This window comes from Balaenoptera ricei, chromosome 2 (assembly GCF_028023285.1).
Source record: "Balaenoptera ricei isolate mBalRic1 chromosome 2, mBalRic1.hap2, whole genome shotgun sequence".
In the NCBI taxonomy this organism is placed as follows: Eukaryota; Metazoa; Chordata; class Mammalia; order Artiodactyla; family Balaenopteridae; genus Balaenoptera; species Balaenoptera ricei.
The window spans coordinates 1,630,209-1,656,899 of NC_082640.1; the positions used below are offsets into that span (position 1 = coordinate 1,630,209).

The 26,691-nt window shown below is 40.7% G+C and overlaps 1 long non-coding RNA gene across 1 annotated transcript; it reads right to left on the reverse strand.

Moving 5' to 3' along the window:
* Positions 1-4,237: 4,237 nt before the first annotated feature.
* LOC132356474 (uncharacterized) lies at positions 4,238-20,564 on the reverse strand. The gene is made up of 3 exons (XR_009499882.1): positions 20,486-20,564; positions 19,427-19,502; positions 4,238-4,317 (listed from the first exon to the last, which is right to left on the reverse strand). It is a non-coding gene; the product is annotated as an uncharacterized LOC132356474 (long non-coding RNA).
* Between the last annotated feature and the right edge of the window lie 6,127 nt (positions 20,565-26,691).

Consider the following 26,691-nt stretch of genomic DNA (forward strand, 5'->3'; position numbering starts at 1 on the left):
TGAGCTCGGGTCACCAGGAGGTCGCTGGACGGCCGTGGTCCAGGCACCATTTCATTTCAGGAGCTGCTGCCGGACTCCCAGGGTTAGCACAGCAAAGCCCTCCCTGGTTCCCACACGCGTCGGTCAAGGCCGCTGGGCGACCCCGAAAGACGCCCGCCGCGCTCGGCTCCGCATCTGCTGCTTCATGCGGTCGGGCCAGGCCGCCTTGACCTCGGCGGCGCGGGATGAGAGGAAGGGCCGGAGCCGGATCGCGGCTGTGCGGTTTCTCAAGGCCCAACTGGGGCGGAGACTCCGCCTCGGGATTCAAAGGCTGCCCCCCAGCCCCGCCCGCCCCCGCGGTGTCCCCCCCCCCCCCCCCCCCGCCTTCGGGGGACTCCGGCATCAGGACCACGGCGGAAGGAGCCTGACGGCCTCAGTCTGCTGCCCTTGCGATTAGACCCGACTGACGTGCAGTCCTCGGCTTGCTGTACAAGCCCTCGCGCAGGCGGCTCAGGCTGGCCGGGGGCAGACGCGCGGGGCCGAAGGCAGGCCTGTGTCCGTGTTGGCAGGGTTGGTCAGTGACGCCCTTCACTGTGCGATTCTCTTGGAAGCTAGATACTGTAAATAACTACCTAGGAGTCCCTCTGTTTTCAGTACGCAAGGACGGATTTGCTGGCTTACCCCTCACGTGTATCTGGTGCCCACTTGGAGAGAAATCCGGAGGGTGGCCACGGTCCATAGAGGCCTGGGAGAGGACGCCACAGGAGGGACGGATGAGCAGGGCTCAGTGGGGAGGCCGGCGTGAGCCATGCTTCCTGCTCTGATCTGCTGTGTCTGGTGCGGCCCTGCCTCGTGTGACTTAGGGTGACCTGGACTCTATGAGACTCTGCTGTGATTCCCTCTACTTTGAATGGAAGTAATTTGTTAGTTTACAGGTCTTTAAGGAAAGGACACTGTATCAGGAAAGGGTCCTGCTGTATCCTAGTGCCCCTCAATGTCTTCTTGGATGTATAAACAGGATTCCTAGCTTTTCTGGGCCGTAGTTGGAGCACGCACGCACACACACACACACACACACACACACACACACACACATATATATACACTCACATATACGTATACACAAATGTACATGTGTGTATATATATTCATATCACAGACATAAACACCAGTTGCAACTATTATTATGTGAAATCATTGACTGATAAGAAATTAAAAATTAAAAAATTTATATACACTTGTGTAATGTAAGCAACATTATCAACATTTGTTGGGAATTGTGACTAGGGCTGCCCATGATTAATGATAGACGTCGTCCAAGTCTCTAACCATCCATGTTTCTAAATGATCTTTTCTTTTAGGATGTTAGTCAGTGGCCAGTAAACTCATAGGGTGTGAGTAAAACATTAGCCTTGTAAATTCTACTCTTGAACTTCCAGGCAAAGTCATTGCTCTCAGGCTTGGGGGGAGTAGGGCCTGCATTTGTGCGCATGGACTTTGGAGTCAGATAAACCTGAGTTCAAATCCTGTTTCTACTGCTAATAGCTGTGTGACTTGGGGAAAGTCACTTGACCTGTCTGAGCCTAAATTTCCTTATCTATGAAATGGAGATTATAATGCTTAGCTGGATCCTGTCTACTGGAGAGTGCTTTGTCTGGCTGTGATTCCTCGCAGCCACAGGGAGCAAGCTGGCCCTCTGAAGACGTGGGTATAGAAACAAGCCAAGAACTCAGGTTCCTGATGACATTGTTGAATTAACCAACCTTGAAGCCACTCAACTTCCAGACTTCTTGATGTAGCCAGTTGAATTGGGGTTACTTGCAGCTGAAAGCTTCCTAACTAATAAAACCAAAAATAGAATAACTCCATCTTAAATGAAATCTAAAACCATTCCACAACCACAACCACAAACTATGTAGAAAATGTTGCTAAATGTAGCAATTTGGGCGAAATCCAGGGGGGATGCGTAGGTGCGTCCTAGGTTACACTTAGGAGAGAACAGTTGAAGGGCATCTCAAAGGATGCCCTTCCAAGGGAGGGACCTCAAAGGCAGCTGTCTTCACACTTGTTTCAGGAAATCCTTAAAAGGTTTGGATAAGGAGAATGCCGTATTTGGAAGTTTTTAGAGTGTTTTGCTCCTGAATTGTGTGAGTGGGAAGAATCGTCTGAAGTGAACGAAGATTCCCATCTGGCACGTTTCCCCAAATTCCGTTGCAATAACCCAGTGAGAACTGATGTGGCTTTGAGCAACTTTCTGCCGGTGGGGACACAGGAGAAGGAGATTGGAAGGTTTGGTGCATTGCACGAGATGTAGTCGAAGTTTTAAAAATGAGGAGCAGGAAATAAAGTATCCTGGAAGCCACAGGAGAGAAGAGAGTCCAGAAGGAAGCTGTGATCACCACCATCACCACCACCGTTAATGAAATCAGTGACCCAGTGGTGAGAACTGGCCTTGTGCCCCGGTGCTGCAGGACGGCTGACGTAGAGGATTCTATTTAATCCTCTCAAGAAGCCCACATACTGCCCCCCACTTTCTGATAAGGGAACCTAGATGTCATAGTTCACGTCTGACTGCTCGTAAGAGTGGACCCAGGATTCAGGGTCTGATGCTCCTGAAGCCTATTTCTTTAGCCGCAGGCTAATCCCATGATAGGCGGTGATGCAGAGAATCTAGCCGGAAAGGAAGCTGTTGGAGTTGGCAATTAGGAAGTCACTGGTGAGAGACGTTTCAGGTAAAGGTTGTGCTGAAGTGTGACAAGAAAGTGAGAGCGGGCAGTCGGTAAAGGGACCCGCCTTTGAAGAAGCTGAGGCCTGGAACTGGAGGGCGACAGCCCAGGGGGCACATGAGGTCATAAAATGGTATTTTTTTTCCATTGGGCGTTGTGAGAAAGGGCTCCAGTGCCTATTAGTCGTAATTATGGTGGACTGGGAAACACAAGTAGAAAGAGTTCACCCTGATGTCACTTAGAAATCAAAATGTTTTGAACCCCCCCAAGCCAATTTTTCTCTCCTTTCATACCGAATCGTCATAAGAGATTCAGCAATTCTACGTCTGTTAGGCCGGGAGGTCAGGACAGCTGCTGGTCAGCGGAACTTGGAAGGAGAGCTTCCACTTCCCTGTAGATGTTGAGGGACCAGCCTCCGGTTAACCAGACAATTGTCTAGTCAAATTGATAGCATCAGATTCAAACTGAGGGTCCCTCTAACGCGAGCCCCGTGATGAGCTACACATGAGGTTGCTGTTGGGAGTGCACTATTTTTGGCAACACTTTCTCGTTGAACCTGACTCAGTGTTTATTAGAAAAGCATTCCGGCTAGCTTGCTGGCCCCGCGAGCCGATCACCGATGCCACAACTGCTGGTGAACTGCTTTGGTGCGAATGCCAGCTCTCTTCCGGGGCTTCTGCGAAGTTCGAATCCCCTTGGTCCTTCCAACTCTGCCCCTGACCCTCAGAGGACTGTCCAGTAGGTAATGGGAAAAGGGGGAAGGCTGGTCACCTTCCCACTTCCTGAGGATGAGATGAATGAGGGAGACTGGAGACTGACTCATTACGACAGCGTGTTTGCAGAATGTTGATTGAATCTGATGATCTGGAGTTTTCCTTTTTCTCTGGCGTGGCTACCAGTGATATTCAAGATGGTGGCCGCTTTATCCACCTGGACCCCCGAATGTTTATGAAGAACAGCCCCTGACCCTGACTCCGCAGGCCTCCTGCTAACCCTCAATGGACGTGTACCATGAATGAGAAATAAAGTTTGGTACCTTTAAGCCACGAATAATTTGGAATTGTTTGTTACTATAGCAGAATCCTGACTAATACAATGTAAGACCTAACCTCTCTTTCAGGGATATATTACACCTGTATTATTTAATACACTCTTAGGGCCACTAAGCTCTAAGCACCTAAGGCAGACATGGCATGGTGCTCATTTTGTATTTCTGGCACCTGGAAGAGGTATACACTGTTTCTTTTTTTTTTTTTTTTTTAATTATTAGCACCTTTAATTATTATTTATTTATTTATTTATTTTTGGCTGTGTCGGGTCTTCGTTTCTGTGCGAGGGCTTTCTCTAGTTGCGGCGAGCGGGGGCCACTCTTCATCACGGTGCACAGGCCTCTCACTATCGTGGCCTCTCTTGTTGCGGAGCACAGGCTCCAGACGCACAGGCTCAGTAGTTGTGGCTCACGGGCCTAGTTGCTCCGCGGCATGTGGGATCTTCCCAGACCAGGGCTCGAACCCGTGTCCCCTGCATTAGCAGGCAGAGTCTCAACCACTGCGCCACCAGGGAAGCCCTACACTGTTTCTTAATGAAAGTTATTGTCTGACTCCTTGGATACCTGAAGAGAGGGAGAAACATCAAAAAAAAATGAGTAACCAAATCCCAATGTTTCTCCTAAATGTTATTTAAAATAACAGTTTCAGCTTCTCCTCGTCCCAGTGCCCTAAAAACAACAGCTTTCAAGACTACAATTTCACCAGATGCATACCCTGCAGAGTCTCTGGTGAAATCATAGTAAATCACAGAAAAATAATCTTTGCTCACGAGAAAAGAGATAGAAGAACTGATTACTGCAAGGTTGAGAATTAGTTATGTTCAAAAAAAAAAATGGTGTTCCTATTATCTTCTTTAGACAATAGGAAAGTTTCAAGATCCATTCTGGAGACAGAATTGATCTCGTCTTATGGATGGTGGCTTCAAATATTTCATTTCAATTATTCACCACTCACAGCCAATAACTTGTTAATTTTTATAATTCATTTTTTCCATATTTCAATCAGATTGAGTTTATCAGGACCAAGAATTTGATTGATTAGAAGAGTGACATAACCAGTAATACCATATCAAATGGCTCTATATCTAGCCCAAAGCTGAGTCACTTTAGTTACCTTCTGTAGGCAGAATGTGGTTTCTGTTGAGCTTTCTGGAATATTAGAGGTAACTTGAAGCTTCTCCAGGACTCCCTTGGAGTATTAGCCTAGAAACGGCTGCGACCATTCCCTCACTTCATTCAAGCCCCTGACTGTGCTACCTGGCCTAGCCATAACCTCACCCCCTGGGCATGCCCCCTTTATTCTTCTCACAGAATTGGTGACCCGAAATTGTGCCATCTATTTTACTTGTTTACTTGGCTATTGTCCACTGGAGTGTAAGCTGCATGAGGGCACGAGGGTCATCTCTCCTGTTCACTGCTTTAACTCCAGTACCTGGACCCGTGCCTGGCACGTACTCACTACTCAATACCTGCTTTCAATGACGGAACAAATGAATGAGCAAATGAATCCATCTATCGATGAGTTGCTTGAATCACAGAGTTCCTAGATTGGTAGAAGCGGAAGGAAACCTAGAGTTCTCCAGTCCAAAGCTGTACAGAGCAGCACCCTGGGGGTCGTGCCTAGGATTGTACCCAGGTCCGTGGTCAAGCCGGGACCGGCACTCACAGCCCAGGGTTATTTCCGTTGGAGGCCATTTGGAGGGTGGCGAGGCAGGAGGAAGGTGAAAACACCTGGGATGGATGGATGAGGGAGATGTTGGGAAGAGAGGCTACCAGTGCCTTGAGCTTGTCCCATCTTCCCACTGTTGCCCAACTGCCCAGTCGTGTAGGTGGTGATGGAAGGTGCGGGAGTTCTGGAGGGGAGGGGACGACAAGGTGTGGGGCGGCCACCAAATGGAGAGGGGGATTAAGAAAGAAGCTGCGCTTTTCTTTTTTCTTTCTTTTTTTGGTTTCCATCACAAACTTAGCGTGCCTTTCCCTCTCTTTGTGATCTCTTTTTAAAATTATGAGCCACTGAGTATTTCACATAGGCTTTCTGTTATGTCATAAATATTCAGACTGGGGATGGTAATTGTTCCCTGTGATTAATTCTGCTTAGTCAGGCAAGTTGTGCAAGGTTTTCACTGGAGGGTATGTCTTTTATGTTTTAATGTGACTCGTGTATAATGCAATTTGTCCTTAACTGCAGTTGAGACAGTGGAGTTTGGTTAAGGGCTTTGGTGGGGGGGGGGGGGGGGGAGGTCTTTTTCCTGATGGCAATGTTTGGAAGCACTTAAATTGGATGGTTTGTGTTACCCCTCCCTGAACTGAGATGAAGGTAATTGACAGGGCTGAGGGCCAGAGGTTCCTACTGGCCGTCCCAGTCGTTTTGGTCTGGGGTTAATGGAGAAAAGCGCCATGTTGAAGGTTACAGCATTTCCTTTGCTTCCATTTTAATGATATTTGCCTGCCAGTATTTCCTCTTTGAAGAGCAGTTTAATAAACAATCACTGGCGTTTCATGTCGAGGGTAAGATTGTGATAGCGTTCATCTCCCCGGGAGTTCTGCCTCGGCGTGTGATTGGATCAAGCCCTTTGCAATGAATACGGGTGAAGCGCTGGTAGCTCCCAATGCATCATGGGTCCCCCCTGCACTGGATGAAAATGGGCTGGGGGTGAGGGCACGGGGACGATTTTCAGGATGATTCTGCACGCTGCTTAATTTTCTCTTACTTGAAAAACATTTTCCAAGGAAGTCAAATCTGAGCCTGGAATTACCTGAGGACCCTGAAGGGGAGGGCCGAGGGGGCAGAGGGCACGCAGAGCTCTGGAAGGTGACCTTCAGCCGGCTCTGTACTTGGGGACAACAGGAAGCTCCACGGTCAGTGTCTTCATTGTTGAAGAAAGACAGCAGTGGAAGGTCTAAGGCTTGACAGGGAAGGTGACCATCCCATGAGGCTTATTAAGGGCCCACACGGGAAGACACTGCTCTGGGCGCCATGCCGAACAAGCCCAGACAAGGAGCCGGGTGGTGTGACTCTAATTTTGGATTAAAAGCACGTGTAAATTTACACAGCTAATTAGGGTGGGCCTCAGGCTCTAGCGAAGGTGCTAGGGCTGAGCAGGGCCGCCCACACTAAGAAGTGGGAGCTTGACAACCTTCCAGCTTCTCCTGGTCTGCAATTCACAACAGCAGCAGTGCTCCAGGAAAGCACGACGGAGACGCGGCACCCCCGAGGGAGACCGCCGCACGACACGGGACTGTGGGTGGAAAGGACACGGGTCGCTCGTCTATGAGTGGAGCCGCTCCGTGTGAGGCCAGAGGGACCCACACAGCTTGTCTCAAAGACCACGGCAATGACAGTTTCTGTAGCATCAGAGGTTGGCCGGTTTCCTTATTCTTTGTTTCGGCATGACAGGATTAGAGAGAAAGTGCAATCAGACATCACTGTCTTGGGTTCTTTTGAGAGCGGGGATGTGACGTTTAGTAGCGGGGGAGGGCTGGCCGTGGCCGGCACACACATGCTTCAGGGAAGGGGTGGAGATGGGCACACTGCGGTGGTTAGTCACCCCCTCGGTCAACAGTGGCCGTTCCTGTGGTCGTGGACATGCAGGCTATAAGCTTCTGCATCCTGTTTATCTTAAAAGAACTCTCACAACAATAAAAAGATATTATAAGCGTTAGCCAGTGATATGCTTATTATAAGTAATACTATAAAAAGGATAAGAGAGTGACTGCAGAATAATTAGCATGGCCCCTCGGAGATGCTGGCAATGAGTTTTGACTTGTGGGTGTGACGGCAGACGTGGCCAGTGCGTGTTGGGGACGGGTGGGAACTGCCCATCATTTCCTGAAATAGCTTTTGAGTCGGCTTGGAGGTTGTGTAGACAACCCGGCTCTGCCCCGGCTGCCACAGAACCTAGAGGCTGGCGCTTTCTCTGGCTTCGCCAGACACAAAATTAGATGTAGAATAAGGAATCAGGACAACCCAACCTTCCCCCTTTCTCCAACCTCCATCCACTCACTCATTTTTATGCCTAAAAATATGCATTGAGATTGTCCTCCAAGATTCCAGTTAAGTGGAAGAAGAATGATTTTCCCTCTCTGTTTTTCTGGGGAAGAATCAATTCAGACTTGGGTGGATTCTTCTACAGCAATCTTGTGTGCCAAGTTCATGAGACACCTGTGACACCTGGATGACAAGGTCGTTGAATGAGGACATTCTTAGTGGGGTCATAAAAGGCTGAGTGTTCAGGGCAAACATGGCATTATCAGGCCCAGTATAGTGTAGTGGCTGAGAGATGCTTCTAGAACTTTCCCCCTGGGTTCCAATCCCAGCTCCACCATTTACTAGCCGTGTGACCTTAAACAAAGTGCTGGGCTTCCTCATGCCTCCGTTTCTGCATCTGTGGAATGGGCATGATATTAGAATTTACCATAGATTGTCATGAGAACTTAGTTATTGAAAGGATTAAATGAGGTTAATATACAAAAAACACTGGCACAGTACCTGGCACGTGTAAATACTTGATAAATGCTACTATTATCCCTTCTTAATCCAGAACCTCAAATAAGTATACTTCCCTCTCACCCCTATTGGCTGAAGTCAACGCTAACATAGACAGATCTGTATTGGGCCCTAATTAATTCTTCCTGAAAAAGTAGCACTTACTGGGTTTATTAACAAAATAATCAGTACAAAGCCTTATGCCCTTCATAAAAAACAAGCAAGCCAGCAAATAAACGCAAGTTTGATGAGAAGCCCTGTGGATGTCCTCTTCCCCCAGGACAGGGAAGTCCTATTCCAGATCAGGGTAATAAAGGTAATGGGGAAAGAATGCAGATCTCCATGTTTGTCTAGTGAACTGGAAAAGGCATGAGTTATTCAGATTTCTCAAACAAACTAGTGGCTCTTAAATAGAGTTTGTGCATCAGAATGAGCAGAGAAACCATAAAAATACCAGTATCTGGGGACCACGCCAGAGCGTGTCTGCAATTTGGCCTGGCATCTGTATGTCCAAGAAGTTCTCCAGATGCTTCCGAGGCACAGCCAGGTAAGACCGACTGATGTGAACAATCGTACACTCAGCAACTGGGTGCACGGCCCAGGTGGGTTAGTTAAGTAGACCTGTACGGGGTACCATGAAAGGAACTTCTTTCACATTGAAATAAGTTCTTCCTGTTAGTCCCTCTCATTATAAAATTCATGCTTTTCCTTTGTCTCTGGAGAGGACTATTTGGCAAAAGGCATTGGAAAGAATTCGGGTATTCAGGGGTTATGGAAATCTAAGCGTCTCAGGCGTTAGGCACATGACTCTCGTTATCCATCTGGATTCTCACGCTCGTTACATTAGCAGTGAGGTTCTAATGTAACAGCGTCTCAGCAAAATGCAGCACACTTGGTACATATTCACCTTAGCTCTGGGCCTCCAGGAGCACTTTTCCACGGGGTGCCAGGCCTCCCCTCGCGCTGCTGCAGGCGCTGTTTGCACGGCGTAGAGCGGGAGCTGTCTTGACGGAGGGTGGCGCTGGCCCTGCGGGGAACCCTCCCAGGATCACGGCCCAGCTCTGCACGCCCGCCCTGGAGGCCGAGGTCCAGCCCGGCTGCCCACTGTCCCCCACTCAGCCCCTTCCCTCCGCCCTCCTTCCCGTCCCCTGGCCTCACGGACTTCGGTAAAAAACAAATCTGTACTGTACTCTGGCCCCTTTTCAGAGTCCCAAATTCATGGACGTCCGGAGTTATTAAAGAAGTTCAGTAAATTGAAAGATAATTCCTTGGCCCCAGAGATGAGTTAGCATAATTTTATGTCATTAAACCCAACAACTAAGTGGCTCTTTATGAAAAGAGCATCTCACGCCTGGGCCCACGTGAGAGTCTTGGCTCCTGGAAGGATCTTCCGGCGCCTTCCAGGCCATTCGTCCTGGTTAGTCGGAGGCCACCACCCTCATTAGGTCATGTTTACTGAAGGTGCTTGTTTTCTGTCTCTCCATTCAGTCGGTTACAGGACGGCTACAGGACAGAGTGTGTTGTAACTGACCACCAGTGGCGCTGGCTCTGTTCGGGGATTACGGTTGCCTTGGTGACCAGCTTTGCAGATCTCCCCACAGCAAACACGCAATGAACGGCTGGGTCAACACCCAGGTAAAACAGGGGTTATGCAACTGTTTGCCGACGCTTTGGAAGGATTTTTTTTTTTTTTTTTCTGGACATTTCCCAGAATTAGCCGCATATTCACAAATTCCAAATGAAGAATTCTAATTTCAACCCATAACAAGTATTTCCATTGTTTGTGGAAAAGAGCTGTTGCTTTTGGAAATATAAATTCGGGTCTGTAGACGATTTGAACTGGGTGTTGCATCCGTTTCAGTAACGGCTAGAAAGCATATTTAATGATAAGCTTTCCCTAGACAGGAAACCAGAGGCTGCTCATGTATTTCTAATGATCTACATAAATAATTTCATCTACTTAGATTCCCAGCTTCAGTCATTAAATGGTTTTACTCTCATCGCAGCTAAATAGAGTCTTGAAAATGAATTTTAAAATGCAGAAATAAGCTTTTGAAAAAAACTTTCAGAGACAGGACGGAGCCTCTCTTTGTGGAAAAGCAAATTGGCAAACAGGACAATTTATTTGAGACAGTGAGTACAAAGGAGCAAGGTTCTGGGATCTCCTAATTCCTCAAACCATTTAATTCTGTGCAGACAATTAAATGGTAATATAATCCAGGTTTCCAGAGTAGTTTATGTTTATTTCTGTCTCTGATGAGAAGGAAAACAGCTCACAGGGTAAGAGCATACCAGTAGTCGTGACTTGTGCATACCTGGCTGACGGACACGGTTTTCATCCTGGTCTTTCTTTCTCTGTACTGTCCCCATTTGTGAATTTCTCATACTCTCTGAGTGCTGACTCCCGAGGATTTTCTTCTCAGTTTCCTCCTCTCACCTCTTCTTTTTTCCCTAGCTGAATTTGGTCTGGTGTTTTACACGAGGCAGGCACTAAGAGCTGGGTGCTGTCTTCTTAAGCAGTTCACGTCAGATGGCTGAGGTGAGGTCTCTCTTCCTTTTCTCCTGTTTGCTCCCAAGGCCCAGGTGACATCTCCGAAGGCACTGGGCCCATGTCTTTAAACTCAGGAGGTACCTTCCTCCACAGAAGTCACTTTGTTTTGTCTTTCACATCCACCAGGGAGAGGGGAACCAATGAAATATCTTGACAACTGCTTTCATTTTGACGTCGTTTTTTCTTGCTCATGGCCCAGATAAATTGTTTTGGACTTGAGTGATAGTTAGGTGTAGGAAGCAATTATTGGTAACCAAATAATTTCAAGATGTCTTCCTTTTTATTGTACTATTATTTCTCATTTGTATCCTAGATACAGTCTTTTTGTTTGTTTGTTTGTTTTCTTCTGGAAAGTTTTGGAAAAAATAATGAACGTAAGTGTAAAAGAAGATGTGTTTTACCTAAGCATATATTTTAAACAGCACTTACTATTATTTTTAACTTTTTATTTTGCAATAATTATAGATTCACAGGAAATTCCAAAGCAATATACAGGTAGGTTTTGTACCCCTTCACCCAATCTCCCTGAAGGTTAACATCTTGCATGACTAAGAGTATAATAGCAAAACCAGGAAATTGACATCAGTACAGTCCAGAGTTTATGCAAATGTCACCAATTATACATGCACTCGTGTCTGTGTGTGTGTGTGTGTGTGTGTAGCTGTATGCAATTATGTCACATGTGTAGCTTTGTGCAACTACCACCACAAACAGGATACATAAGTGTCACATTGCCACAAGGCCCCATCATGGTACCTTTTCATGGTCACACCTAATCCCTCTCCACCCCTGGACAAGCGCTAATCCGTTCTCCATCTCTACAATTATATGATTTCACTAACATATGAACGGAATCATGCAGTATGTACCCTTTTGAGATTGTTCAGTTTGTTCAGCCATTCATCCATTGAAGGAAATTTAGGTTATTTCCACTTTTTTGGCTGTTATGAATAAAGCTCCTATAAATCTTATACACATTTCTACATGTAATTAAGTTTTTATTTCTCTGGGAAAAATGCCCAAGTGTGCAACTGCTGGGTTGTATGGTAATTCCATTTTTAGTTTTAAAGGAAACTGCAAACTGTTTTCCAGAGAGCTTGTGCCATTTACATTTATACAGCAATGTATGGGTAATCCAGTTTTTCCACATCCTTGCCAGCATTTGGTGTTATAACTATTTTTTTTTTTTTTTACCAATTTTCATAAGCATATAGTGATATATCAGTGTGATTTTAATTTGTTTCCTTAATGGCTAATAATATTGAACATCTTTTTATATGCCTGGCAATCTATATATTTTTTTCAGTGAAAAATCTGTGCATGTCTTTTGCCCATTTACTAATTAGATTTTTTTCAATGTTGAGTTTTGAGAATTCTTTACATATTTTAGACATGAGTTCTCTGTTGTATATGTGATTTTCAAATATGTTTTCCAGATCTGTAATTGTCTTTTCATCTTCTTAACAGGGTCATTCACAGAATAAAGTTTTTAAATTTTGATGAGGTTCAATACATAAATTCTTCCTTTTATGGATTGTACTTTTAGTGTCAAGTCTAAGAAATTTTTGTCTATTTCTAGGTCCTAAAGTTTTCTCCTATTTTTTTCCTAAAAGTTTTATATTTTTATGATTTATATTTAAGTCCATGATACATTTTGAATTTTTTTTTTTTGTACAAGGAATAAGGTTTAGGTTGAGAGTGTCTTCCTCTGTGGATGCCGATTTTCCAGTACTATTTTTTAAAAGAAAGATTGTGTTTCTTTTATTTGGTTTTGCTCCTTTGTCAAAAATTAAATGGACATATATGTATGGGTCTATTTCTGCATTCTGTATTCTGATCTATGTAACTGTCAGTTCATCAGTACTGTGCTGTCTTGATTATTGTAGCTGTACAGTAAACCCTAATATCAGGAAGAGTGATTCCTCCTCCTTGTTTTCAAAATTGTTTTGGCTATTTTAGGACCCTTCCCTTTCCATATAAGTTTAAGAATAATCTTGTCTGTTTATAAAACATTTCTTCTCTAAGATTTTGACAGGAACTGCATTATACTTACAGATCAATTTGGGAAGAATTAAAAACTTTATAATGTTGAGTCTTCCAATCTGTTAACACTCTATATCTCTCCAATTATTCAGGCCTTATATGATTTTAAAAAATGAACATTTTGTAATTTTTAGCATATAGATTCTTTACATGTTTTGTTAGATTTACACTGAAGTATTTTCTTTGGAGTAATTGCAAATGATATTGCACTTTGTATTTCAGTCTGAACTTGTTTGTTGTTGGTATATAGAAATAAAATTGACTTTTGTGTGTTGATCTTGTATCCTGTGACCTTAATGGACTCATTTGTGTGTTCTAGAAGTTTTTGGTAGATTTTTGGGGTTTTCCATTTAGACAGTCATCTCATCTGCAAATAGAGACACTTAATTTTTCTAGTACAATTTTTCTTTTCCTTGCCTTATTGCAATGGCTGGATCTTCCATTACTATATTGAATAAGAGTGGTGAGAACAGATATCTTTGCCTTGTTCTTGATCTTAGAGGAAAAGCATTGTCTTTCACCATTAACCATGATTTTTGTAGATACTCATGATGAAGTTGACAAAGTTTCCCTGTATTCCTAGTTTGTTGAGAGTTTTTAAAAAATCATAACCAGGTGTTGAATTTTGTCAAATGCTCTTTTTGTATCAATTGATATGATCCTGTGATTTTTTTCTTCTTTAATTTGTTAATATGTTGAATTACATTGATTACTTTTCAAATATTGAACCAACCTTGTATACCTGAAAGTAATCCCACTTGGTTGTAATATACTGTTCTTTTTAGACATTGCAGATTTCATTTGCTAAAATTTTGTGGAGGATTTTGTGTTTAAACTTGTGAGATATATTGATCTGTAGTTTTCCTTTTTGATCCTTCCTGCATTTGTCTGCTTTTGATATCAGGGTAATACTGACTTCATAAAATGAATTGGGAAGTGTTCCCTCCTCTTCAGTTTTCTGGAAAAGATACTGTAAAATTGGTGTGAATTCTTTGCTTGGTAAAAGTCTCCAGTGAAACTATGTTTCAGGAGCTTTGAAATTACAAATTCAATTCCTTTTATTGTTATAGGACTATTCAAATTATCTACTTCATCTGGGCTGAGTTATGATAGTTTGTGGTTTTAGAGGAATTGGTCTATTTCTTCTAAATTGAAGAATTTACGATCATAAAGTTGTTCATGGTATTCCTTTATTATTCTTTTAATGGTTGTGGTTTCCTCTGTTTCATTACTGATATTGGTGATTTGTTTCTTCTCTTCTTTTATCTTTGTCTGTCTTGCTAGAAATTAGACTTTCACCAAAGGTCCAGCTTTTTTATTTCATTAATTTTCTCAGTTGTCTTCCTGTTTTAAATTACATTTATTTCTGCTCTGATTTTTACCATTTCCTTTCTTCTGCTTGCTTTGGGTTTATTTTGCTTTTTTTTTTTTTTTTTTCTAGTTTTTTGAGAGAAGAACTTATAATCTCGATTTGAGACCTTTTGTCTTTTCTAATGTAAGCGTTTAGGATTATAAATTTCCCTTTCAGCACTGTTTTAGATGCATCTCCAAAATTTTGATGTTGTATTTTTATTTTCATTCAATTCTATGTACTTTAAAATTTTTCCTTTGAGAAGTTTTCTTTGAGCCATTGATTATTTAGATGTGCTGTGTAATTTTCATGTGTTTGAAGATTTTCCTGTTGTCTTTCTGTTATTGATTTAATTAAATCAATTAATTGATTTAATTAAAGTTTAATTCCACTATAGTCAAGTGATATACTCTTTATGATTTCAATTCTTTTGCTTCTTAAAATTTGTTTTATAAATCATAATACAGTCTATCTTGGTGAATGTTTCATGGACTTTAAAAAACAGTTTGTATTCTGCTATTGTTGGGTGGAATGTTGTGTTAATGTCAATTAGACCTGGCTGGTTGATGATATTATCGAGTTCTGTATCCTTACTGGTGTTCTGTCTAGCAGTTCTATCAACTGGTGAGAGTGGGTTGTTGAAGTCTCTGACTAAAATTGAGGATTTGTCTATTTCTCCTTTCAGATCTATTAGTGTTTCTTTCATGTATTTTGAAGTTCTGTTGTTTGGTGAGAATTTAGGATTGCTGTCTAATCTTGGTGGATTGATTCTTTTATCATTATGTAATATCCTTCTTTGTCCCTAGTAATTTTCTTTGCTCTGAAGCCTACTTTATTTGATGTTAATATAGCTACTTCTAATTTTTGATTAATGCTTATATGATATATATATATATATATATATATATGTATATATATATATATATTTCCATCCCTTTACTTTCAACATACACATGCTGTGTACATTTCCTATATATAGTATGTTGTTGTTTGTCTTCTTTTTTAAATACTCTCTGCCAATCACTATTTTTTAATTGGTGTATTTTGATGATTTACATTTAAAGTGATTATTGATATTAGGACTTAAGTCTGCCATTTTACTTTTTATTTTCTGTCTCTTCTCTCTGTTTCTTATTTCTTTTTTTTTTCCTTTTTCTTGTCTTAATTTGGACTACTTGAACATTTTTTAGAATTTTACTTTGATTTATTTATAATGTTTTGAATATCCCATTTGTATAATTTTCTTACTAATATCACACTATATTCATATAACTTATCACAGCCTACTGGTATTGACGATTTGCCACTTAGAGTGAAGTGTTGAAACCGTACTTCCATTTAGGCCCCTTAACTCTCCCCACTTTCTAACGTATATTTTAAAACATAATTATCTTCAGCATTTGCTCTGCATACATTAAACACCACATAAGATGGAGATGTGTCACAATATTTGCTTTAACATAAAATGTAATCTAAGAGTATCATGAGGTGAAAAATGGTCTATTATGTTTACTCCTAAATTTTATCCACTTGGATGTTCTTCTTTTTGCCTTATGAAGGTCCCAGCCTTCTTCTCTTATCATTTCTTTTTTTTTTTTTTTAATTTTTGGCTGCATTGGGTCTTTGTTGCTGCGCGCGGGCTTTCTCTAGTTGTGTCGAGCGGGGGCTAGTCTTTGTTGCAGCGTGCAGCCTTCTCATTGCAGCGGCTTCTCTTGTTGCGGAGCACGGGCTCTAGGCACGCAGGTTCAGTAGTTGTGGCACGTGGGCTCAGTAGCTGTGGAGCACGGGCTTAGTTGGTCCGTGGCATGTGGGATCTTCCCAGACCAGGAATCGAACCCATGTCCCCTGCATTGGCAGGAGGATTCTTAACCACTGTGCCACCAGGGAGGTCCCCATCATTTCTTTCTAATTTGAGTGCTCTTCTTTGCCATTCTTTAAGTGTAGGTCTGCTAGTGATAAGCTCTACTGGTTTCCCTTCATCTGAGAGTGTCTTAATTTCCCCTTCATTCCTAAAATATGGTTTTGCCAGGTGAAGGAATCACAATTGACAGTTCTTATACTTTAACACTTGAAAACTATTGTGCCATTTCTTTTTGGCCTTCATGGTTTCAGATGGCAAGACTACTTTGGTTCACACTGGTGTTCCTCTAGAGATAAGTCATGACTTAGCTCTGAATGTTATTAAGATTTTTTCTTTGTCTTTTGTTTCCAGAAGTTTAATTGTGTTCTGGTGGCAATTTCTTTGAGGTTATGCTATTTAGGTTTGCTCAACTTCTTGGGTCTATTGGTTTAAGTCTTTCACCATATTTGGGAAGTTTTCAACCATCATTTCTTCATATACGTTTTCAGTCCCACACTCTTTCCTCTTGTTCTGGCACTTCCATGATGCAAATTTTTAAACTTTTATTTTTGTCCCATAAGTTCTAAGGCTCTAATAATTAAACTTTTTTTTTTTTTGTAGTTTGTCTCCTTTTTGAGTAAACTCTATTGATCTGTCTTCACCTTCACTGATTCTATCTTGTTATCGCCACTTACCATTGAGTCCATCTGATGAGTTTTTTGTTTCAGCTGTTGTATTATTCAGTTCTATAATTTCCATTTGGTTCTTTTAAAAAACTTACATTTCTTTGCTAAGCTTTTCTATTTTTCAAAAGTTTCAAGAAAACTTAGAGTTGTTTGTAGCGTCATTTTTTAAATGGTTACTTTTAAATCCCTGTCAGGTAATGCCATCATCTGGTTCATCTCCATATTGGTGTCAGTTGACTGTCTTTTCTCACTCAGGTTGTGTTTTTCATGATTCTTCATATGACCAGTGATGTTTGTATCCTGGGCTTCTTGAATATTATGTTTGGAGACTTTTGATCTCATTCAGTTTCAAAGAAGCAGTCGCCCTATCTAGATTCAGGTCCTGACCTATTTTTATGAGCTATAGTTTCAATGAAAATTTAGTTTTTGGAGCCCCTGCATGTTATTCTGGTTGACTTCATCCTTCTGGCTCTGCTTCACTCTTACTAATTCCTGTAGGGCTGCCCAGGGTAAATGGATAGGTGGTTCTGGAAGCACTGGGTTGTGATTGCTGCTGCAGCTCATGCAGATTGCCGTTGCCTTGGGTATGGATTGGGGTGGATCTCTCCACTAGATCTCTGCTGGGCTGCTGCTCTTTTGCTTCTGTGGCCAGACAGAGCAAGCTTTTTTATTTGTCTATGCCTGCGGGTGATTCCAGGTTACAATCCTCTTTGCTGCCCAGTCTGTGATAGACAAGCCATGGAAAGCCACCAGGAGAGATGCACTCGGATGTTGTTCCTCAAGACTTGAGGTCTCCAGCCAGTGCATCTTTCTATTCTACCTCTTGGAGTTTTTTATGATTGTCTAATGAATTATTTCCAGGATATTTAGTTATGGTTACAGGGGAGGAGCAGGGAAAAGTGAATCTATGACAGCTTGTCCCTCAACTAGAGAGAACTTATTGTTTTTTAAATGAAGGGGGGAAAAATACTCTCTTCCTTTTAATAAGAACAAGCTATTTCATTTGTTTGAAAAATAATCAGAAAGTAAAGACAAGCAAAAGGGACAAAATAAAAGTAAAGGCCAATATTCTCAGAGACATAAACATTGTTAACACTTTAACATATGCCCTTTCTGATCCCCTTCTGTGCATATGCAGTTTTTGAAAAGTTATCAAGTTTTGTATTTACTTTTACGCTTGTATATGTTAAACATGTTTGTAGGTCAATATATAATCTTTTATTTATACTAAGCATTTTTAGTTGGCAACGAAGACACACAGCTATGTTACTTAAGTGATGAAAGCTAAGATTAGGATATGGAAGAATCAAGAAAGCTGCCTTTGTAGTTGTTCATATACTCTGGGGACCAAGCTTCAAGAAAAATTGGAACAATGGCTCATCTTCAGGATCTAAGACCAACTCAAGGGACCTCCATCTCTAGCAATTGGGTCATTTTCTCCCCTTGCTGCAGAAATCCTTTGTTCCCTGCTACTTTCCACTCTCTTATAGTTCCTAAGAGAGTCTGTTTGGCTCCGTTGTTACATGATTTAATATGCAGCATGTGAATTGGGCAGTCTGGAGTCAAGCCACATGACAGAATGCTAGCCTCCAGAATGCTAGACTGTAATACTAGTTCACCTTGATCTCGCATGGCTCAGCCCCAAGTCCAATATATTGTGACCAGAGTAGCAGGGTTCATGACACTTTACATAAAAAAGAACTACCTGTGGTCAACTTTCCCATAAAGCAGTGGAGGGAAGGAAGATACATAGAAAGACCTCAGGCTTGTATATTTCAAATACCTGGAACATTTGGGTTGATTTCAATTTTTTACATTTATGAATTATACTGCAACAAGCAGCCCTGTGGTTAATCTTTGCTCTGTCTTTTATATCCTAAGTGACACGGGCAACTTTCACAGGTCATAATAATAACAATACAAATCACAATTGCTGATATGACATATAGACCCTCAATAGCTATCATTTAAAGACATTCACATTTTTTTGTTCTATTTTTGCTGAATTCTTATGCCTGACTATCACATTGTAAACAATTGAATATATCTTAGTGGAAACTGAAGACCAGAGAGCCAAAATGATGTATCTAAAGGCACATGAGTAGATTGGTGAAAATTCTAGGGGTAGATTCTAGGTCCGGCTACTGCACTGTGCTGCCTTTCTCATCTGAGAAAAAGTATTCCCAGGAGAGTCAGGTTATAACACTGTTTAGAAATCATTTCTGTTTACCTTTTAGGAAGACTTTTAACAACAAAGGTAAAACAAAAGCAAAGATTTTTTTCTAGTTGACTCGCAAATAAACAGAAATGAAATTAATCAGAAAATTCCAGTCCTAAATATTCTAGTAAATTGAAGATTTCCTAATAATGATATTTATTTGGTGTCCGCTGTACAGGAGTCTATTAGTCACAGCTGCTTGAGTCCCTAGGAGGCTGTAGTAGCCTCCATTTCCTGCATCATTAGCTCCTCTTGTCATATATATCCAGGAACCTGCAGGGACCTCATCATGATAATTTTCTTAACTTATTTATCCCAAAGTTATCTACTTTTGGGGAATCTCTGGTACATTGTTTCAGGCATAGGAGCTGAATAATAGAATATGTCAACCTATTAAATTTGTGTGTGAGGTAGACATCCCCAAATTAAGAGAGAAATAAAAATTTTCTACACATGAGCATGTGTTAATAGGAATCAAATAGTTTAGCCCAAATTCACCTCTGAGAGCTGGAGCTATGGTTGATGAAATTTTCACTTCTCGTTCAGATGTTTGATATTCCACAGAGTTCATCCCCTGGATTGTGGAAGAAAGTGAGAATCAGAAATCTAGTTGGACACAGTCAATAATTAAAAGAGCATTTGTCTTGGGATGAACATATGCACACTACTATATATAAGACAGATAACCAAGAAGGACCTACTCTATAGCACAGAAAACTATACTGAATACTCTGTACTGGCCTATACGGGAGAAGAATCTGAAAAAGAATATATTCTTTTTTCATATATAAAAAGAATATATATATATATCTGAATCACTTTGCTGTACACCTGAAACTAACACAACATTGTTAATCAACTATACTCCAATAAAATTTAAAAAAATAAAAAATATAAATAAATAAAAGAGCATTTGTAAGAGAAAGGAGAAGGGGTGAGTGAGGGGAAATTAATGTTTTCCAAGCACCTAGGAAGTGCCAGGTACTCTAAATTGTTCTCTCACTCAGTCCTCAAAACAACCCTCGGGCTCAGTTACTTACTCACCAGTCCATTGTACAGATGAGGAAACAGAGGTTTCAAGAAGCGTGGTGATTTCTGAAAGTTCCTTAGCTAATAAGCCCTAGGGAGAGGATCTCTGGAATTTATATCTTTCTTTCCACAATATAAACCACTTGCTGAAGGTCTCAGGAGGAAAACAGATTGGATTCTGGAAATGAAGGATATCTATTTAAATTCCTAGGGTATAAATCTACCAGAAGGCTCTCCTCAGTCGAAGTCTAATCAGCCCATCTTTAAAACACATGCAGGTTGGAAATTTGAGTCTTAGTGTCCTGGGAGCACAGCAACCTGGGACTTGTTGGGTTTGTTGCAAGACTCAGGGCTAATGTGCTTCTAAATCCCTCAAAGGCACATTAGTGGGTAATTACAACAAATAAAGGCTAATGGGAAAACCACATCTGTTTTGTTGATTTGGCTTAGAGAAGAATTCTGGGTTAGGAGATTTAGCCAAATTGCTTGACCCTCTTTAGCCACCCCTTGCCCCAATCCCAAGCATACCTGCAAGGGGCCCATTGTCTAGTGGGAAGATCTCTTGACCACATGTGTGCAGAGGAAAAGCTCAAGCAGCCATATACTGATTCCCGTCCTGTTTCTGACCCAGTGACCTGGCTGATGACCATAGACAGGCCACGCCTTTCCCTGACCCTGGAAAGGCCTAGAATGTGCCTAGGAGGAAGAATGTCATGAGTAGATTTTTATCTTTGCTGTCTCCAAAGGGACCCAAAGTGTTTTCCAAATGAACTGGCAAAAAAAAAAAATGCATTTAAAAGAGAGATTTCTCTGCTTTCATTGCTCCCAAGGTATGTGTAGTCCAGGTGTTAATGGAGTGAAACATTCCAGGTGGTCAAGCCTTTACTTTTCCGAGAAGCTGGTGTAACAAAACTTTCACCTGGGACACAGAGAACCATTATTAATTTTTTATTGCATGGAGTAATTGAAAAACTTGTTCTTATAGGCTTTCTCTATTTTACAATGAAATTCAATCTCTGTGGAAAAGACAGTGATACTCGTTCACTAAATTCCATTTACTCTTTCTCTTCCTGAGCATGTAGGGTGACTACATTTCCTATCCTCCTTTCCAGTTAGATTGAACGGTCTGGTTCTCATCAGTGGGGTGTAGGCAGGAGAGTTGTAACCCATTCCCAGAGCTGATCTTACAAATCTTACATCTGAACATTCAGCCTGCTCTTCCCCTGATGCAGGAACTGTAGAAGCCATATGTTGAGTTCACCTCATTAAAAGATGAAGACAGCCTGAATCCCTGAGTTACCAGATGGAGGAGAGATGCCCTGCAGAATCATCTTCCCTATCAGACTTCATGTGAATGAGAATCAAACCTTTTTTTGTGTGTTAAGCCACTGAGATTTCTGGATTTATTGATACCATGGGATAGCCAAGCCTATTCTGAATAATACATTCTCCTTTTCATATGTGCTATACTTTGTGTTTCAACTGGAGTCTCATGGAATCTTGGCTTTTTATGTAGCACTAAAAGTCCTTGGTCCAACTACCCTTTGGATGCTTGACTCTCCTGTACCAGAGCCTTCTCAAGGGGAATTTATCTCCTCTTATAACAGCCATTTAGAGCAGCATTGACTTTTAAATATTCTCTTTACATTGAGCTATACATCAAATAGCTTCTACTATACAGTAAATGTGCACGTGGGCCATTAAACCAGGCTTCTAACCAACATTTCCCTCACCCCCGACTAACCACATCTCAACCAGCCCACAGAAGAAAACTACAAGGGCTAAGGGCTATTATAAGTGTTTGAACAGGATTCCTAACTTAATATCACTGTGTTTGGGCTTGTCTTCTTCACCAGTGCCCCTTGACGTTGCTAGCATTAAAGTGTCTGCTCTCTACTTCTCCTCATTCTACTCTCTGCTCACCATCCTGGACCTTGGCACTCTGGCATTGCTTTTGTTCTTTCCTCTGATGGCAGAATCTTCTCTTGTGTCAGGAGAGAATCCTACCTTAACTTCCAACTTGATAGACTCACCCCACTGCTGGCCTCTCTGTAGTGCCCTGGTCAGACCAGTCCAGCCATGCCCTTTTCAGCCTCCCTGATGAAAAGGTGGAACAATTTAAGATTAGAACAGGCAACTCATTTTACACAATGACCAAAAGTCAAGTTTAGTAAAAGAGACCTGTCAGGCTAGAAAGTTTAGAGTTAGCAGAGGCCCCTCTGTCCTGAGAAATCCTCTTAAAAGAACTTTATGAAATTTCAGTTATCTTCTCAGAGGTCACCTCAATCAAGAGAACTTCCTTGACCATCTTTTCTATTCCACCCCTCATCATATTTTATCTCTTTTCCACATATTATTTTCCTTCATAGAACTTTCTACTACTTGATGCATATTTGTTTATTTTTCAGCTCGCATCAACAGAAATTAGGTTTCTTGAAGGCAGTCACTTTATTTGCTCACTGCTGTATCCTCATGCCCAGGACAGGACCTAGCACACACTAGGTGCTCAATAAATATTTGCTGAATGTTGAATAAACAGCAGAAGAAAGGCACTTAAAGAGCTGTAAAATTCAGTTAAGGAACTTTCCAAGAGTGTAGCACAAAAAAATCACAAAGAAATGGAAAAAATGAAAGAAAAATGAAGAGATAAGGAGGATAGTTTCAGAAGTTCCAAATATATCATGTAAGAAATGTTTAACAAAGACCTAGAAGAATTAAAGAACAAACACCTAGAAGAACTAAAGAACAAACAAACAGAGATGAACAATACAATAACTGAAATGAAAAATACACTAGAAAGAATCAATAGCAGAATAACTGAGGTGGGAGAACGGATAACTGCCCTGGAAGACAGAATGGTGGAATTCACTGCCGCAGAACAGAATAAAGAAAAAAGAATGAAAGGAAATGAAGACAGCCTAAGAGAACTCTGGGACAACATTTAAGGCACCAACATTTGCATTACAGGGGTCCCAGAAGGAGAAGAGAGAGCGAAAGGACCCAAGAAAATATTGGAAGAGATTATAGTCCAAAACTTCCCTAACATGGGAAAGGAAATAGCCACCCAAGTCCAGGAGGCACAGAGAGTCCCATACAGGATAAACCCAAGGAGAAACACGCCAAGACACATAGTAATCAAATTGACAAAAATTAAAGACAAAGAGAAATTATTAAAAGCAACAAGGGAAAAATGACAAATAACATTCAAGGGAACTCCCATAAGGTTAACAGCTGATTTCTCAGCAGAAACTCTACAAGCCAGAAGGGACTGGCAGGATATATTTAAAGTGATGAAAGGGAAGAACCTACAACCAAGATTACTCTACCTGGCAAAGATATCATTCAGATTCAACAGAGAAATCAAAAGCTTTACAGACAAGCAAAAGCTAAGAGATTTCAGCATCACCAAACCAGCTCTACAACAAACGCTAAAGGACCTTCTCTAAGTGAGAAACACAAGAGAAGAAAAGGACCTACAAAAACAAACCCAAAACAATTAAGAAAATGGTAATAGGAACATATATATTGCCAAATGGATACAAAAACAAGACCCACATATATACTGTCTACAGGAGACCCACTTCAGAATGAGGGACACATACAGACTGAAAGTGAGGGGATGGAAAAAGATATTCCATGCAAATGGAAAGCAAAAGAAAGCTGGAGTAGCAATACTCATATCAGATAAAATAGACTTTAAAATAAGAATGTTACAAGAGACAAGGAGGACACTACATAATAATCAAGGGGTCAATCCAGGAAGAAGACATAACAATTATAAATATATATGCACCCAACATAGGAGCACCTCAATACATAAGGCAAATGCTAACAACTATAAAAGAGGAAATCGACAGTAACACAATAATAGTGGGGGACTTAAACACCTCACTTACACCAATGGACAGATCATCCAGACCGAAAATTAATAAGGAAACACAAGCTTTAAATGACACAATAGACCAGATAGATTTAATTGATATTTATAGGACATTCCACCTGAAAACAGCAGATTACACTTTCTTGTCAAATGCACATGGAACATTCTCCAGGATAGATCACATCTTGGGTCACAAATGAAGCCTCAGTAAATTTAAGAGAATTGAAATCATATTAAGCATCTTTTCTGACCACAATGCTATAAGATTAGAAATAAATTACAGGGAAAAAACCGTAAAAAACACACACACACGTGAAGGCTAAACAATACGTTACTAAATAACCAAGAGATCACTGAAGAAATCAAAGAGGAAATTAAAAAATACCTAGAGACAAATGACAACAAAAACATGACGATCCAAAACTTTTGGGATGCAGCGAAAACAGTTCTAAGAGGGAAGTTTATAGCAGTACAATCCTACCTCAAGAAACAAGAAAAATCTCAAATAAACAATCTAACCTTACACCTAAAGGAACTAGAGAAAGACGAACAAACAAAACCCAAAGTTAGTAGAAGGAAAGAAATCATAAAGGTCAGAGCAGAAATAAATGAAATAGAAACAAAGAAAACAATAGCGAAGATCAATAAAACTAAAAGCTGGTTCTCTGAGAAGATAAACAAAATTGATAAACCTTTAGCCAGACTCATCAAGAAAAAGAGGGAGAGGACTCAAATCAATAAAATTACAAATGAAAAAGGAGAAGTTACAGTGGACACCACAGAAATACAAAGCATCATAAGAGACTACTACAAGCAACTCTATGCTAATAAAATGGACAACCTGGAAGAAATGGACAAATTCTTAGAAAGGTATAACCTTCCAAGACTGAACCAGGAAGAAATAGAAAATATGAACAGACCAATCACAAGTAATGAAATTGAAACTGTGATGAAAAATCTTCCAACAAACAAAAGTCCAGGACCAGATGGCTTCACAGGTGAATTCTATCAAACGTTTAGAGAAGAGCTAACACCCCTCCTTCTCAAACTCTTCCAAAAAATTGCAGAGGAAAGAACACTCCCAAACTCATTCTATGAGGCCACCATCACCCTGATACCAAAACCAGACAAAGATACTACAAAAAAAGAAAATTACAGACCAATATCACTGATGAATATAGATGTAAAAATCCTCAACAAAATACTAGCAAACAGAATCCAACAACACATTAAAAGGATCATACACCATGATCAAGTGGGATTTATCCCAGCAATGCAAGGATTCTTCAATATATGCATATCAATCAATGTGATACACCATATTGACATACTGAAAAATAAAAACCATATGATCATCTCAAGAGATGCAGAAAAAACTTCGGACAAAATTCAACACCCATTTACGATAAAAACTCTCCAGAAAGTGGGCATACAGGGAACCTGACTCAACAAAATAAAGGTCATATACGACAAACCCACAGCAAACTTCATTCTCAATGGTGAAAAACTGAAAGCACTTCCTCTAAGATCAGGAACAAGACAAGGATGTCCACTCTCGCCACTCTTATTCAACATAGTTTTGGAAGTCCTAGCCATGGCAATCAGAGAAGAAAAAGAAATAAAGGAATCCAAGTTGGAAAAGAAGAAGTAAAACTGTCACTGTTCGCAGATGACATGATACTATACATAGAGAATCCTAAAGATGCCACCAGAAAACTACTAGAGCTAGTCAATGAATTTGGTAAAGTTTCAGGATACAAAATTAATGCACAGAAATCTCCTGTATTCCCATACACTAACAACAAAAGATCAGAAAGAGAAATTAAGGAAACAATACCATTCACCATTGCAACAAAAAGAATAAAATACCTAGGAATTAACCTACCCAAGGAGGTAAAATACCTGTACTCTGAAAACTATAAGATGAAAGAAATCAACACTGACACAAACACATGGAGAGATTTACCACGTTCTTGGATTGGAAGAATCAATATTGTGAAAATGACTATAATACCCAAAGCAATGTACAGATTCAATGCAATCCCTATCAAATTACCAATGGCATTTTTTACAGAACTAGAACAAAAAATCTTAAAATTTGTATGGAGACACAAAAGACCCCGAATAGCCAAAGCAATCTTGAGGGAAAAAAACGGAGCTGGAGTAATCAGACTCCCTGACTTCAGACTATACTACAAAGCTACAGTAATCAAGAAATTATGGTACTGGCACAAAAACAGAAATATAGATCAATGGAATAGGATAAAAATCCCATAGATAAACTCACACACCTATGGTCAACTAATCTATGAGGCAAGGGTATACAATGGAGAAAAGACAGTCTCTTCAATAAGTGGTGCTGAGAAAACTGGACAGCTACATGTAAAAGAATGAAATTAGAACACTCCCTAACACCATACACAAAAGTAAACTAAAAATGGATTAAAGACCTAAATGTAAGACCAGACAATATAAAACTCTTAGAGGAAAACATAGGAAGTAAACTCTTTGACATAAATCACAGCAAGATCTTTTTTGACCCACCTCCTACAGTAATGGAAATAAAAACAAAAATAAATAAATGGGACCTAATGAAACTTAAAAGCTTTTGTACAGCAAAGGAAACCATAAAAAACACAAAAAGACAACCCTCAGAATGGGAGAAAATATTTGCAAATGAAGCAACTGACAAAGGATTAATCTCCAAAATATATAAACAGCTCATGCAGCTCAATATTAAAAAAACAAACAACTCAATCAAAAAGTGGGCAGAAGACCTGAATAGACATTTCTCCAAAGAAGACATACAGATGGTCAAGAGGCACATGAAAAGCTGCTCAACATCACTAATTAT